The sequence below is a fragment of the Manis javanica genome, chromosome 14 (assembly GCF_040802235.1).
Source record: "Manis javanica isolate MJ-LG chromosome 14, MJ_LKY, whole genome shotgun sequence".
Lineage (NCBI taxonomy): Eukaryota > Metazoa > Chordata > Mammalia > Pholidota > Manidae > Manis > Manis javanica.
In genome coordinates, this window is record NC_133169.1 from 51,292,157 (window position 1) to 51,305,658 (window position 13,502).

Sequence of the window (13,502 nt, forward strand, 5' to 3'; positions counted from 1 at the left end):
TGACTGCCCTTATTCACTATGTAAGAATTTGTTCACCATGTAAGAACTTGTTCGTTATGCTTCAGAAGATTGGAGACTGACGAGAATTAGGCTTGGGGTGGATTAATGATTGTGCATTGAGCATTGACTCCCCTCTACAGAATTTTATTGTTGTTAACAACCATTTGATCAATAAATATGAGAGATGCCCTCTCATAAAAAAAAGATATTTTCCAAATAATGCTTTGTCTTCAAATATCTTAATAAGAGACATGGACAAAGATGGGGAGGAAGGGGTTGCTTGATGCTTTGCTCTACTATTGTCTTAGGTCATTTAAGCATTCAGTGACCTTTGTCCATTTTTATTTGTTACCACAGTTTCAAGGTAAATTGTTAGCATGTTAGTACAGTTAAGTTTAATCTTCAAAGAGAAGGACCAATCCTTTCTATCTTATTTGTTATTAAGAACTGTATATTTCTATGTGTAACGCTAGGTATCAATAATCTATTGACTTAACATTTTAATGATAGGAGAAACTTATATATAATGGGAAAAGGGAAACATATGTCCCTTTGTGTGCTCTTTAACTGCTTATAGATTGTAGACCACAAATATCACAGAATTTACACTGGAACTGGCTGTACTACCAACTCTAAGGTTGGAATATACACCTCACGGCAAAGGTCTAAAAGTACCAATAAATTGGGAATCAGGGTTGTGACTCAGTGAAAGAGACCAGAGGGTTTAGGTCAATGTTTCTACAAAGGGGATTATAGGGACTGTTGCTCTTCCCCTGCAGGTAGTGATTTCCTAATCTCCAAAGCTGACTCTTCTGTTTGAGGGGAGTTGTTCTGAACACAGGAAATTGCATAGCTAACTCTCCCTTGTCTAGTTGACTTATGAATGGTTCTGATGTAAAGTCCACATGTATTTACATATGATATAAAGATAGTGACTACAATCGGCCTCATCAAGGTGTGGATCCTTTCTGGTAAGGTGTTAATATTGGCTAGTTTCTTACCTGCAGGTGCCAGGTGAACTAAGAGAAGCGCACCTCCTCGCAAGAACAGTACCCCAGCTATGATATAATGCCTGGGCAGGGGGTGCTGGAGCAGCCAGGCTGTAATATAAGCTGGATCTTCAATCTAAGCAGAGAGGAAACAGTTGAGGTAGGCATTTCCACATAAATTAGGAGCATTGAGAGAGAGAAAAGTAAGCCACTGAGGTTAGCATCATGAAAGACCAAAAAAAAAAAAAGACAAAAATGACAAAATGATGGTCTGAATCACTGTCAGATTTCATGATGGTCAAGAAATCTAGAAAACTTGCTGTCCTACAAGTAGCCACTAGCCACATACAACTATATAAACATAGATAAAATTGATTAAAAATTGAAATTCAGTTCTTTAGTTGCACTAGCCATACTTTAATTGCTTAATAGCCACATGTGGGTAGTGGTAGTATAATGGATAACACAGATAAAAAATATTTTATTTGTTACAGAAAGTTCTGTTGGACAGCACTGGTCTAGATATGCCAATATTCAATAATACCTATCCTAGTCTAGTTAATTTCAAATTTCAATATTTCTTGAACAGTTTGTATCTTCTCATTCCCTTAGAGATGTTATTTTATTTTATTTTATTTTAATTGAAGTATCATTGACATACAATCTTATATTGGTTTCAAATGTATAACACGTGGTTCAACAGTTACCCTTATTAAATCCTTACCTCACCCAGTGCAGTTACTATCTGTCAACATAGAAAGATGTTACAGAATCATTGACTATATCCTCCATGCTATACTACTATCTCCATGACTATTATGATTGAGAATTTTTGTGCCCCTTTATCCCCCTTGCCTTCCCCACCCATCCACCCCAACCCCTACCCCGTGGTAACCACTAGTCACTTCTCAGTGTCTATGAATCTACTGCTATTTTGTTCCATTTTGCTTTGTATTTATATTACACAAATAAGTGAAATCATACAGTATTTGCCTTTCTCCTCCTGGCTTACTTCACTGAGCATAATATCCTCTTGATCCATCCATGTTGTTGCAAATGGCAGGATTTCTCTTTTTTATGGCTGAATCATATTCCATTGTATATATGTACCACATCTTCTTTATACATTCATCTACTGATGGACACTTAGGTTGCTTCCATATCTTGCTTATTGTAAATAATGTGGCAGTAAACATAGGGGTGCATATGTCTTTTTGAATTAGGGATTTTGTTTTCTTCAGGTAAATTCCTAGAAGTGGAATTACTGGGTTGTATGGTATTTCTATTTTTAGTTTTTCGCCGAACCTCCGTACTGTTTTGCATAGTAACTGCACCAATTTACATTCCCACCAACAGTGTAAGAGGCTTCCTTTCTCTCCACATCCTTGCCAACACTTGTTATTTCTTGTCTTTTGGACAGCAGCCATTCTAACAGGTGTGAGGTGATATCTCATTGTGGATTTGATTTGTATTTCCCTAATGATTAGCGATGTGGAGCATCTTTCATTGTGCCTGTTGGCCATCTGTATTTCTCCTTTGGAGAAGTGTCTGTTCAGATTCTCCACCCATTTTTTAATTGGGTTATTTGGTTTTTTTGGTGTTGAGGCATATGGGTTCTTTGTATACTTTGGATGTTCACCTCTTATTAGATGAATCATTAATAAACATATTCTCCTATACTATAGGTTGTCTTTTAGTTCTGCTGATGGTGTCTTTTTCTGTACAGAAGCTTTTTAGTTTGACGTAGCCCCACTTCCTCATTTTTTATTTTGTTTCCCTTGCCTGAGGAGATGTGTTCAGGAAAAAATTACTCATACTTAGGTTCAAGAGATTTTTGTCTATGTTTTAGAGATGTTATTTTAAGAAAGGATGTTAATCACATCAGTGAATATAAAATCCAGATTTCACTCTTACCAAAAAAGAGAAAAAACAAGAAGGAGGAAAAGGAGAAGAAGAAGAAGAAAACATCAGTAAAACTATGGGATCCACTACACTAAATTCCAGTTGCTTTAGTAAAACCACTTTAGGGAAAAGAATGACAGCCCCTAAAAGCTTCAAAGTATCACAGTGTGTGCTGCATACCCTGTTATTACAGGTAATGGCCATGTAAAAGCTAGTCTGTGGAAAAATAACTATATTAGGCAGACTCCCCTATGCAGACATTTGCTTATTATTAACCTGACTGAAAAGCAAAGGATATCTGGAAAATATTTTCAGAAACACTGTATATACTCTACTTGGTTGGGTAGCACAGGGCTAACACAAAACCACACAAAAAATCAGACTTTAGTGCTCTAGGGATCTTAGTGGTTTTCACATTTGATTGTAAGAGCAGCTTAGATACAATTAGTGACAGTTTACTGCTGGCTTGTAGTGATACTGCTGAAGACACATTTTTGTCAATGATACATGATGACATGAAGAAATAAGGAGCTCTCAGTAAAGAAAAGCATGTGCTTGGATATACTTGCTCAATTCAGGCACATAAGCTGTCACTGATTTCTTCTAATTGCAAAACAGGATGGTCCTCAAAATAGACTGGCTATAGTCTCAACCTCCTAGTTCTGATTATCATCCTTTTCTATGTGGCCACCATGGGGTAAGCATGTTCCCATATCCTCTTCCTCATTTCTTAGCAGGTATGTTATTAAATCTAGTCTACAAAGTCAAGTCATTACTTCTGTGCCTTAAAAATCTCTTGGTAGCTTGCTATTAGCAAGTGTAAGAAGCTTGTCAAAACTCCTGTCCAGGCACTGGGGAACCAGGTCATTCTAACTTCACCATTCGATTGCCAGTACAGTTTCAGGAAGCAAGAGCTGAATTAGCATCTCAGTTTCAGGCACCAGGGTCATCACTGAAATGAATTGAATTGAAACATTTCCAGGTAACTTAGAATTATATAACTTCAGTTTTGTCTCAGGAAGATGTAGGCCTTGCTTTGATGTTCCCTCAAGTTAAAGGAAATCTGCTGTATGTAATGCCTGTTGCATCTCCAGGTCACTTATTACTTACCATGGCAGCAAAGATACAATGGTTACTGCAGCAATATTCTGAGTCCTGAGCAGGTCCAGAATGAAAACTTTCTGCTGCTTCATGAATTTTAGTTCTTGTAGCTAAAATAATGCAAATAACCATGGAATTAAGAGGTAGTGAGGAAATATCTTCAGCCATGATGGCATGAGAAAATACATGTATGGAACTCCCATTTCATCTTGAATAAGCTTAGAAGTCTGCGATTCGCAGAGAATAAGAACAACTACATATATGATGCTTATTCTAACACTTTAAGATATTTTAAGATGTGGCCCATTTTAGAAGGGAGCCTCTTAAACATATAACACTGGCCCTACTGTCTCTTTATATAAAGCCTGGCTGCTAACACAGCCTTTGCCTCATGAGCATCACTACAGGTGACCCCAGCCATGCTGAGCTGTGATCCTTAGGACTTTGTTGAGTAGGTAGGACCATAGAGCCCCAAACTGCCTTGAGGTCCACATCTACTTATACTTTTCTTGTTATCTCAGCATCAGAACAGACTCAGGTTAACTGGGGACCTTGGACAAGTAACCCTTTGTCCTCTTGGAGCCTCAGTTTCCTTCTCTGTAGAATGGATGTAATAATTGGGAGTTGAGAAGATTAGGTGAGATTATATATATAAAACATTTAGCCTAGTACTTGAGTCATGGTAAATTCCCAACACATTTGAACTGTTATTATCATTACTGCACCGTTAAGGAAAAGATGCTAGCTGTCAGTGGTTAGGGGCAATTTCTTATCACTATCAATGGGCTTCTCTCCTTTACTTTTACATTTACTGAAGTTCATTTGCCATGTATTAGGAATCTAGATAACCAAATTTATCAGTGTTGAAACTAAAAAGTTACAAGGCTCTGAGGTGGGGAATAAAGTGCCCTTTATCTCAGGATAAAGTGCAAGGACTCTGTGGCGCTACAGCGTGTATGCAGTAAGATGCTGAGAAAAGAGTGTCTCTTGTGAAGGAATGAGTGTCAAAACAGCCTGTGCAGCCACTGCTCTCCAGACAGTAGCATCCTGTGTCCAAGAATAATCAGACACCTCCTCAAGCAGCTAACAGCCATACTCCCATTTTTCTTCTACACTATTTGGAGTGTATAACTCTAGGAAGTGCCCCACCCCCACCCCCAGCAGTATAACCCTGTTGGCACAAAAAAACAAAGCACCTGCATAAACTAGCAGGAACTAGTGTTTCTCCTGGAGGGCTCTGGGAGTAGTGCTGTGCACAGAAAAGACCCATGGCTCAGGCCTATACTAACACTTGGTGCTTCCACAGGGTCCTTGTGAAAACACAGATTGACAGATCCCACCCTAGGTCTGTTGAATCTGAATATTTCCTAGGGTCCAGAGGCCTGGGAATCTGGATGTTTTAAGCTCCTTGGGTGGTTTTGAGAAGCAGCCAGATTGGGAAACCTCAGGATAAGAACATTCTTGTAGCCAGACCTGCATGGAGCCACCAAAATGCCCTTGCACTGGGTGTCATGAACAGGTTAAAGGTGCATCAGAAAGAAAGCCAGAGAAGCCCAAGATGACTTTCCAAGATATGTTCTACATGTTTTCCTGTCCAAGTTAATGCCACTGCCCCAACATGAGATAAGAAAGTGCAGTTGTGAAGAACACTCACTTTGGCACCAGAGAGACCTAGTGCGACTTCTGGCTGTGTGGCCCTGGGCAAATTACTTAACTTCTCTGTACCTCTGTTTCCTCCCCTGAAAAGCAGGCCTATAGTAGCACCTCCGAGCTAAGGCTAGTAAGAGCATCAAGCGCCTGGCATCTGGGGGGCTCTCTATTATCATTCTGGGCAGGCCACATTTGTTGGCACAGGGCTCCGCAGGTCCTCCGAGGAGGGCCCTACCAAGGTGAGCAGGGTGATGACTGGCCTCGGGAGAGCACATGCTCCCTCTCCCCCAGCAGGCTTGTCCATGTCAGGCTTCACATGCCTCATGGCAGCAAGAAACACCCTCAGAAGCATGTGTTTGGACACTGGACTTTATCTTTCTTTGTCCATAACTTTACATCTCTTATACATCTTATGGTTGCTTTCACCCATGGAGGTCTGTGCTTTACTACTGGACTGTAAGTTCCTCAAAGACAGGAATCAGACCACATATCCAATAATTAATGTTAAGAATTAATATTATATTAATCAATGATAACTTTATATATTAATAATTAGTAATGTAATTCTATTACATACTGATTACATTAATTGCAGTTGTTAGTATTATAACAGTATAAAGCTTATACTAATATTGATAAACATTTAGCACAGCCCTGAGATGCACAGGTGTTAGACACTCCTAATGTTATTTTTGCATCCTGTTAAACTAAGAGGGGACATGGAATTCTTGCACTGAGGAGCAAAGAATTAAGAGATGTCTGTCTCCACAGTTCTCTGAGAGCTTGGGTTCACAGCCAATGTAATAATCCTCCAGCCATTAACAGGTGTCTGCTTCTGCCAAAGGCCAGGGATGGGGGAAGCCCACGAGCAGAGCCCTGGCATGCCTCCCACCCTCCACAGAGTCCTGCTTTCTGGGGTAGCCAGTAGCACAGACTTGAGCCAGGGGCATGCATGTTGTCACTGCGGCCCCCCTGATTTTCCTGAGCTGTCCCCTACCCTACTCATGGCCAAGAATGTCCTGTCCCATCCTCTTCATTCATCTAAGCTTCCTCGCTGGTTTGGACCTGCATCTCTGGCCCTGAGTCACTCAGCTCACCCTCTACTGGCACGGTGTCCACTCCTTGGGTACTTAGCATTTCCTCCCTGTGCATTTCTTTATCTTTCACCTGATCCTCTTGACACTCTTAGTTGCATTAACCTAGGAGCTGTGTCTAATTTTTCTTGTTTTCTCTAGGATCTGGCACAGCATGGCTGAGGACACTGTGAGTCCTCACAGACTGCCGGGAAGCATGGCTGCATCTTAGAAACTTTGCTTTTCCTTGTGGCCTCCTGCTTCACAGGCGAATCCTCCAGCCTGTGCTCTCAGGCCTCAAGGTTCTGGACATGATGCAGGAAGACTAAAGACATGCACAGCTTCCTCAGCAGGCTTTGGTAAGACACAGGGTGCTGCAGGGAGCCCATGCATGGAGTAGCCCTCAAAAACATTTCTTTCCACTTAATCTGATGTTCAGAAATTACCAGTATGTAGCTGCATCAATAATATGGAGCAACACCAATAAAAAGTTGGTGATAAACTTGCAAAAGGGAAGGCAACTAATATTTAAACAACACTTTCTGTATGCTAAGCTGTTTATACATATTATTACAATTAATTTGTACCTAGACCTTCGAGGTGGGTTTTATCTCAGAACATAACCCTCATTGTGTCTCTAAGGCCTCATATAGTGCCTGGTACAAGTGGGCACTTGAAACGTATTGAATTAAATTAAACTCCATCAAATCAAGAATGCATAGCTGATCTCAACGGGAAACATCTGCAAATATTGACTGACACAAGATCAAAAATCACACCAGGGTAGCTATGTTGCTCATTTTTGCAACTTTTTGAATGGTATCTTTAACCTCTCTGAATCTTCTCTGGGATATCAGCCACTGGGAAGATTCAGGAATAAACCTAAAATTTATTTTTAATGGTTTGTAATTTTGCACAGTAACAGGGCTTAACACTGTGAACTATAAGTTGCCCCCAAATTTTATTTTGTGAAATTCTACTTTGTCTTTTTAGAGAAAATCAGGAGGGGGGCCTTATAGGATTTCCACTGATTATGGGAATAAATAAAAGCACCTTCAAGTTCAAAGTTCCAATCAAATCATATGACCGATCGTTAGCTGTACTTGAAGCCAGGACAGACCGTAAAGGGGGAACATTACCAGTGGGTGGTTTTAAGCCAGTGCAGCCAGAAAGGACCATCTAAAACTAAAAAGCCAGTGTGGCTCATCAAAGAAACACAATCTAGTATCTTTTCAGTGTTCTGCCCCCTGGGAGAATTCCTGGTGTGCCAGCTGGCGAGGCTCACCGTTTATTGGGTGAAGAATGGTTGAGGTAAATCCTGGGCTGTCTCTGCAGTCAGGGGAGGTCAGCCCTCCTGTGGGCTGCACTCACAGCTTGGCATAGATTCCCAGGTCACTGAGAACCCAAACTAGTTTTTGGAAGACAGCCAAGGCTGTCTTATAAAAACATTTTTTTTCTAGAAACTTATTTTGTTTATTACACAATTGTTCACATTTTTACCTGATGCTCCAATACAGCTGACTTCTATTCTTTCCTAACTTTTTCTATTTATTTTTATACTTATTTATATTTTTCTAGTCTTCCCTGATTTTTATTTCTCAGAATCTCCTAGCCATTCTCCTGCCAGCTCTTGTTTTCCTTACCTATTTGTCAGTATTTAGTGATCCTAGAAAATAAATTACAGGTAGCAGATACAGAGGCCTCCTCTAATCAATGGTGTAAAGGAGGGCAGAGGGCATCAAGAGTCAGGAAAAAGGACTAATAACATTTAACCTAACTGCCTAAAGCATGGGCCACCCAGTTTTGAATAAACAACCCGAGGCTAAGCTTAGAAATGCACCTGCTTTAAGTTAGATAACTAGAAGTGGGCAACAGCCTGGGGGCGTGATCCGTGATAAGTCACATAGACATGCTTGGGTAAGCAAGAGATAACAATTGAAGCGGTCAGGCAACTGGAGTGTTCCCTAAAAGGTTACAATATAGAATGTGTTTTAAAATTATTGGTTGTAGAAATGCGCGGGCTTCGGTGTAATGGCTGTGAAAGTCCTATATAAGCAATACCTAAAGCTGCCTGGGGGTCGGCAGCTCAGACTCGGCCTGCGTGTCAGGGGAGGTGCTGTCAACCCCAGCTTGCTGGCTGAATAAAGACTTTGCCTGTACTTACATCTCCATGCCTGTGTGCTTTGTTCTCTCAGGAAAACCCTGAGTTCCTGGACCCTAACATTTGGGGGCTCATCCGGGATCCGTGTGGCTTCCCTGAGAACAAAGGACAGCTGGAGGCAAGGTCTAATTGTCCGGATGGGGCAGTGCAATTCGAGGGTCGCCCCCTCGTGTCTGCATAAATCCATTATAAAGCGGGAGTCACCATCCCGTGTATGGTCTCGGGTTAGTGACCCCGAGTGAGAGAGTCTGGGTTGGTAGTCCTGGTCCCCAGTTTAGCGACCCTGGGTGAAGCCCAGGTAACCAATCCTGGCCCTAAGGTCCGAGTGACTCGGCCTTAGGAAGGCAAGTCTGATCAGCAGAAAACTGGCGCCCGAGGAGGAAAAGATCAAGCTCGTCACTCTGCGGCGGTCCGAGTGGATGCCTTTTGGGAGAATAACGAGAATTTTTGAGGATCCTGAAAGTGGTGAGTGTGGTGCGCACCAGAGTGAGAGAAGGACCGGTCTGAACGAGTGTGATCAGATGTGGTGTGTGTGCTTGGTGTTTATTTTACTGTGTTTTGGTTTCGGTTTATATTTTTTTATGCGCTTCTTATTTTAAGTTACCTTGTTCTAAGGCTCTCCTGCTCTCTCCGTTCCTCCTTTCTGCCACTACATCATTCCCCGCGGGCACGGGTCGGGCAATTAAGAGCCATTAGGGCGCCCACCGCTAGAAGACTCCCGTGACAGGATAAGGGGATTACAGCCGCGAATCCCAGATAAATTCGCGTCCCCCGCAGAAGGAAAACTGTGCAACGACAGGCACCCGTTCACAAGCACATACAACAGTCATCTTGTTTGAAGTGGCATCTTCATCCTTCACCTTTGTCTCCCTCATATCCTTTTTCTTCTTCTTTTTCACTATGGGTCAGGCTCAGGCTACTCCTAAGAGTCTGATCCTTTCCCATTTCCCAGAGGTCAAGAAACAGGCCTTAAATATGAGCCTTGGCATCAAGAAGGATAAGCTTGACACCTTTTGCTCAGTCGAGTGGCCTTCCTTTGGAGTAGGCTGGCTGACCCAGGGATCTCTTTCCCTGGACCTTATCGGCAAAGTCAAAACCATTATCTCCCGACCAGGCCCTGAGGGCCACCCTGACCAACTCCCCTATATCTTGGTCTGGGAAGATCTAGCCGAGAATCCTCCATCCTGGATGAGGCCCTTTTTGGTGGGGAAACCTCATACTGACCCCCTAAAGACCTCTGTCCTAGTTGCTCAGGAAAAATTCGAGCCCTCTGATCGCAGGGCCAGAAATCCTGTGCGCCCGAGTGCACCGCCTGTCCTCCCCGACAGTTCTCCTCTCTACCCACTTCTGCCGATTGAGCAGCCACCCCCGTATGCAGAGGAGGGGGGTGAAGCTGCCGGGAGGATAGAAAACGAGGCTGGGGAACCCAGTGGGAACCAGGAGGCCGCAGCTTCCCCAGACTCTTCAGCAGAGGGAGGCAGGAGGCCGGAAAGAGCTTCCCCACACTCCCCTGCCCTGGCCCCACGCTGAGCACCAGGTAGAACAGGAGGAATGCAATTAAGGCCTCGGGGGGCCAGGGAACAAGAAGGGGAGGCTCCCTCCTCCACCTCAGAAGGAGCAGTGCTGGTTCTGCCTGTGTGTGCCATCGGTACAGGCATCGCTCAACAATACCAATACTGGCCCTTTTCATCTAGTGACCTCTATAATTGGAGGACTCAGAACCCTCCCTTCTCAGAGGACCCCAAGTGTCTTATAGGTTTAGTGGAGTCCATTATGTTTACCCATCGTCCCACATGGGACAACTGCCAGCAATTGCTCTGCACTCTCTTCACGACGGAAGAGCGAGAGTGTATCCTCAATGAGGCCAGGAAAAATGTCCTCAGAGAGAATGGAAGACCCACTACCCTCCAGCCCATCATCGATGAGGCGTTCCCACTTACGCGCCCGGATTGGGACTTCGGGACTGCAGAAGGTAGGGAGCTTCTCTGGGTCTACCGCCAGACTCTGAGGACCGGTCTCTGGGCGGCTGCCAGATGGCCCACTAACCTGGCTAAGGTAAAAACTATTGTTCAGGGGGAAATGGAAAGCCCAGCCGCTTATCTGGAAAGGCTGTTTGATGCTTATAGGCAGTACACCCCCATAAACCCAGAAGCAGAGGAACACAGATCAGCTGTAGTCCTCTCATTCATCAACCAGGCAGCCCCCGATATCCGGAGAAAACTCCACAAGTGGGAGGATGTGGGGGAGATCTCTATTAGAGAGCTGCTGCAGCAGGCAGAGAAGGTCTTCAATGCTAAGGAAACTCCGGAAGATAGAGAAGAAAGGCTGAGGAAAGAGAAATGGGTAATACAGGAGAAAAATAGGAAGGAAGACAGAGAATTTCAGAAGAGGGAAAACAAGAAGCAGAGGGAGGAGATGGCCAGGATATTCCTGGCCGGGGTGAAGGAGGGCCCTAGGCCACCTCGAGGAGCAGGACCCCGCCAATCCCGACTAGGACAAGATCAATGCGCCCTGTGCAAGAGATATGGACATTGGAAGAGGGAGTGCCCCCAAAGGAGGGAACAAGGAGGAGGGAACCCTGTTAAAACCCTGCACCTAGGAGAGGAGGATTGACGTAGATGGGGCTCGGCACCCCTCCCCAAGTCCTGGGTAACCCTGTGCGTGGAGGGGACTCCCATTGGGTTCATGGTAGACACTGGGGCACAATATTGAGTTCTCAACCAGGCCCACGGTCCCCTGAACCCAGGACGCACAAGTATAGTCCAGGGAACGACAGGGTCCAAGAAATGTGCCTGGACCACTAGCAGAAAAGTGGACCTAGGAAGGCATCAGGTCTCTCACTCGTTTCTGGTCGTACCTGAGAGCCCCGCACCGCTGTTAGGTAGAGACTTACTAACCAAGGTTGGGGTGCGCATTCATTTTGAACCAGAATGGATAAAAATCATGGACAAAGAAGGGCAACCCCTACAACCGGTGCATGTGCTAACTCTGTCCCTGGCTGACGAACATCGTCTGTTTCAGGTGGATCAAGAAAAGGGGGGCTGGGGAGAAATGGACTCTTGGTTACAGAGGTTCCCTTCCGCATGGGCCGAGACTGGAGGAATTGGTCTCGCTAAACACCTATCCCCGGTCATTGTTCAACTCAAAGCTGCGGCTCTACCCATCCGGGTCCAGCAATATCCAATGCCGGAAGAGGCTAGGAAAGGAATAGCACCCCATATCCATAGACTATTGGAGACAGGAATCCTTAAAACCTGCCAATCTGCATGGAATACGCCCCTGTTTCCAATAAGGAAGCCTGGCAGTGGAGATTACAGACCGGTGCAGGACTTGCAAAAGGTCAATGAGAGGGTAGAAGACATCTATCCTACAATGCCCAACCCTTACACCCTACTCAGCTACCTGCCACCCGCACATGTGTGTTATACTACTCTGGACCTGAAAGACGCCTTCTTCAGTATCCCACTCTCTGAAGTTAGTCAGCCTTTGTTTGCCTTTGAGTGGCAAGAACCAGGGGGAGGAAGAAAAGGGCAGCTTACCTGGACTAGACTGCCACAGGGCTTTCAAGAACTCTCCCACCTTATTCAATGAAGCCCTAAGCCAGGACCTGGAGCCCTTTCGTAGGAGCCACCCCCGCGTGACACTGCTGCAGTATGTGGATGACCTGTTGCTGGCTACAGAAACCCGTGAGGAGTGTGAAGAAGCCACAGGGAACTTGCTGGCTGAACTAGGCGAACTGGGATATCGAGCCAGCGCCAAGAAAGCCCACATCCGTCAGAGGTCAGTTGTCTACCTGGGGTACGAAATATCTAATGGGGCCAGGTGGCTAACACAGGCTATGAAACAAACTATCCTGACTATCCCCGTCCCCTCCTCACCCTGGGGAGTGAGAGAATTTCTTGGCTCAGCGGGGTTTTGCAGGCTTTGGATTCCAGGGTACGCAGAAATAGCCCGACCACCATATGAAGCGACCAAAGAAGGGCCAGGCTGGCAATGGACTCAGGAACGACAAGAGGCTTTTGACAGACTAAAAGAAGCTCTCCTCCAGGCCCCCACCCTATCTCTGCCAGACCCAGAAAAACCCTTTATCCTGTTTATAGATGAAAAGAAGGGAGTGGCCAAAGGAGTCCTGGTTCAGCAGCTGGGCCCACAGAAGAGACCTGTGGCCTATTTGTCCAAGCGGCTAGACCCAGTGGCCTCTGGGTGGCCACCTTGTCTGCGTATCCTAGCAGCCATCGCTCTACTGGTAAAGGAGGCAGACAAGCTGACTTTTGGCCAGAACCTAAGAATAACAGCCCCACATACCGTAGAGGGGATCCTCAGCCATCCTCCAGGAAAATGGATGATGAACGCAAGACTCACCCACTACCAAGGGCTCCTACTAAACTCTCCACGAATCGCCTTCTCTGACCCGGCAACCCTAAATCCTGCCACCCTTCTGCCGGACCCAGATCTGACGACCCCCATCCATGACTGTGGAGACATCCTTTCCGAAATTATCCAGGTGCGAGCAGACCTGAAAGACACACCGTTACCAAGCTGTGAGCTGAATTGGTATACGGATGGGAGCAGTTTTGTGCAGGAGGGGGTCAGGAGAGCAGGGGCAGCTGTAGTAACCCACGATGG

The 13,502-nt window shown here is 45.0% G+C and overlaps 1 pseudogene; it reads right to left on the reverse strand.

Moving 5' to 3' along the window:
* Positions 1–750: 750 nt before the first annotated feature.
* Positions 751–13,502, reverse strand: part of LOC140846029 (solute carrier family 22 member 4-like) — a 51,366-nt pseudogene continuing 38,614 nt past the window's right edge.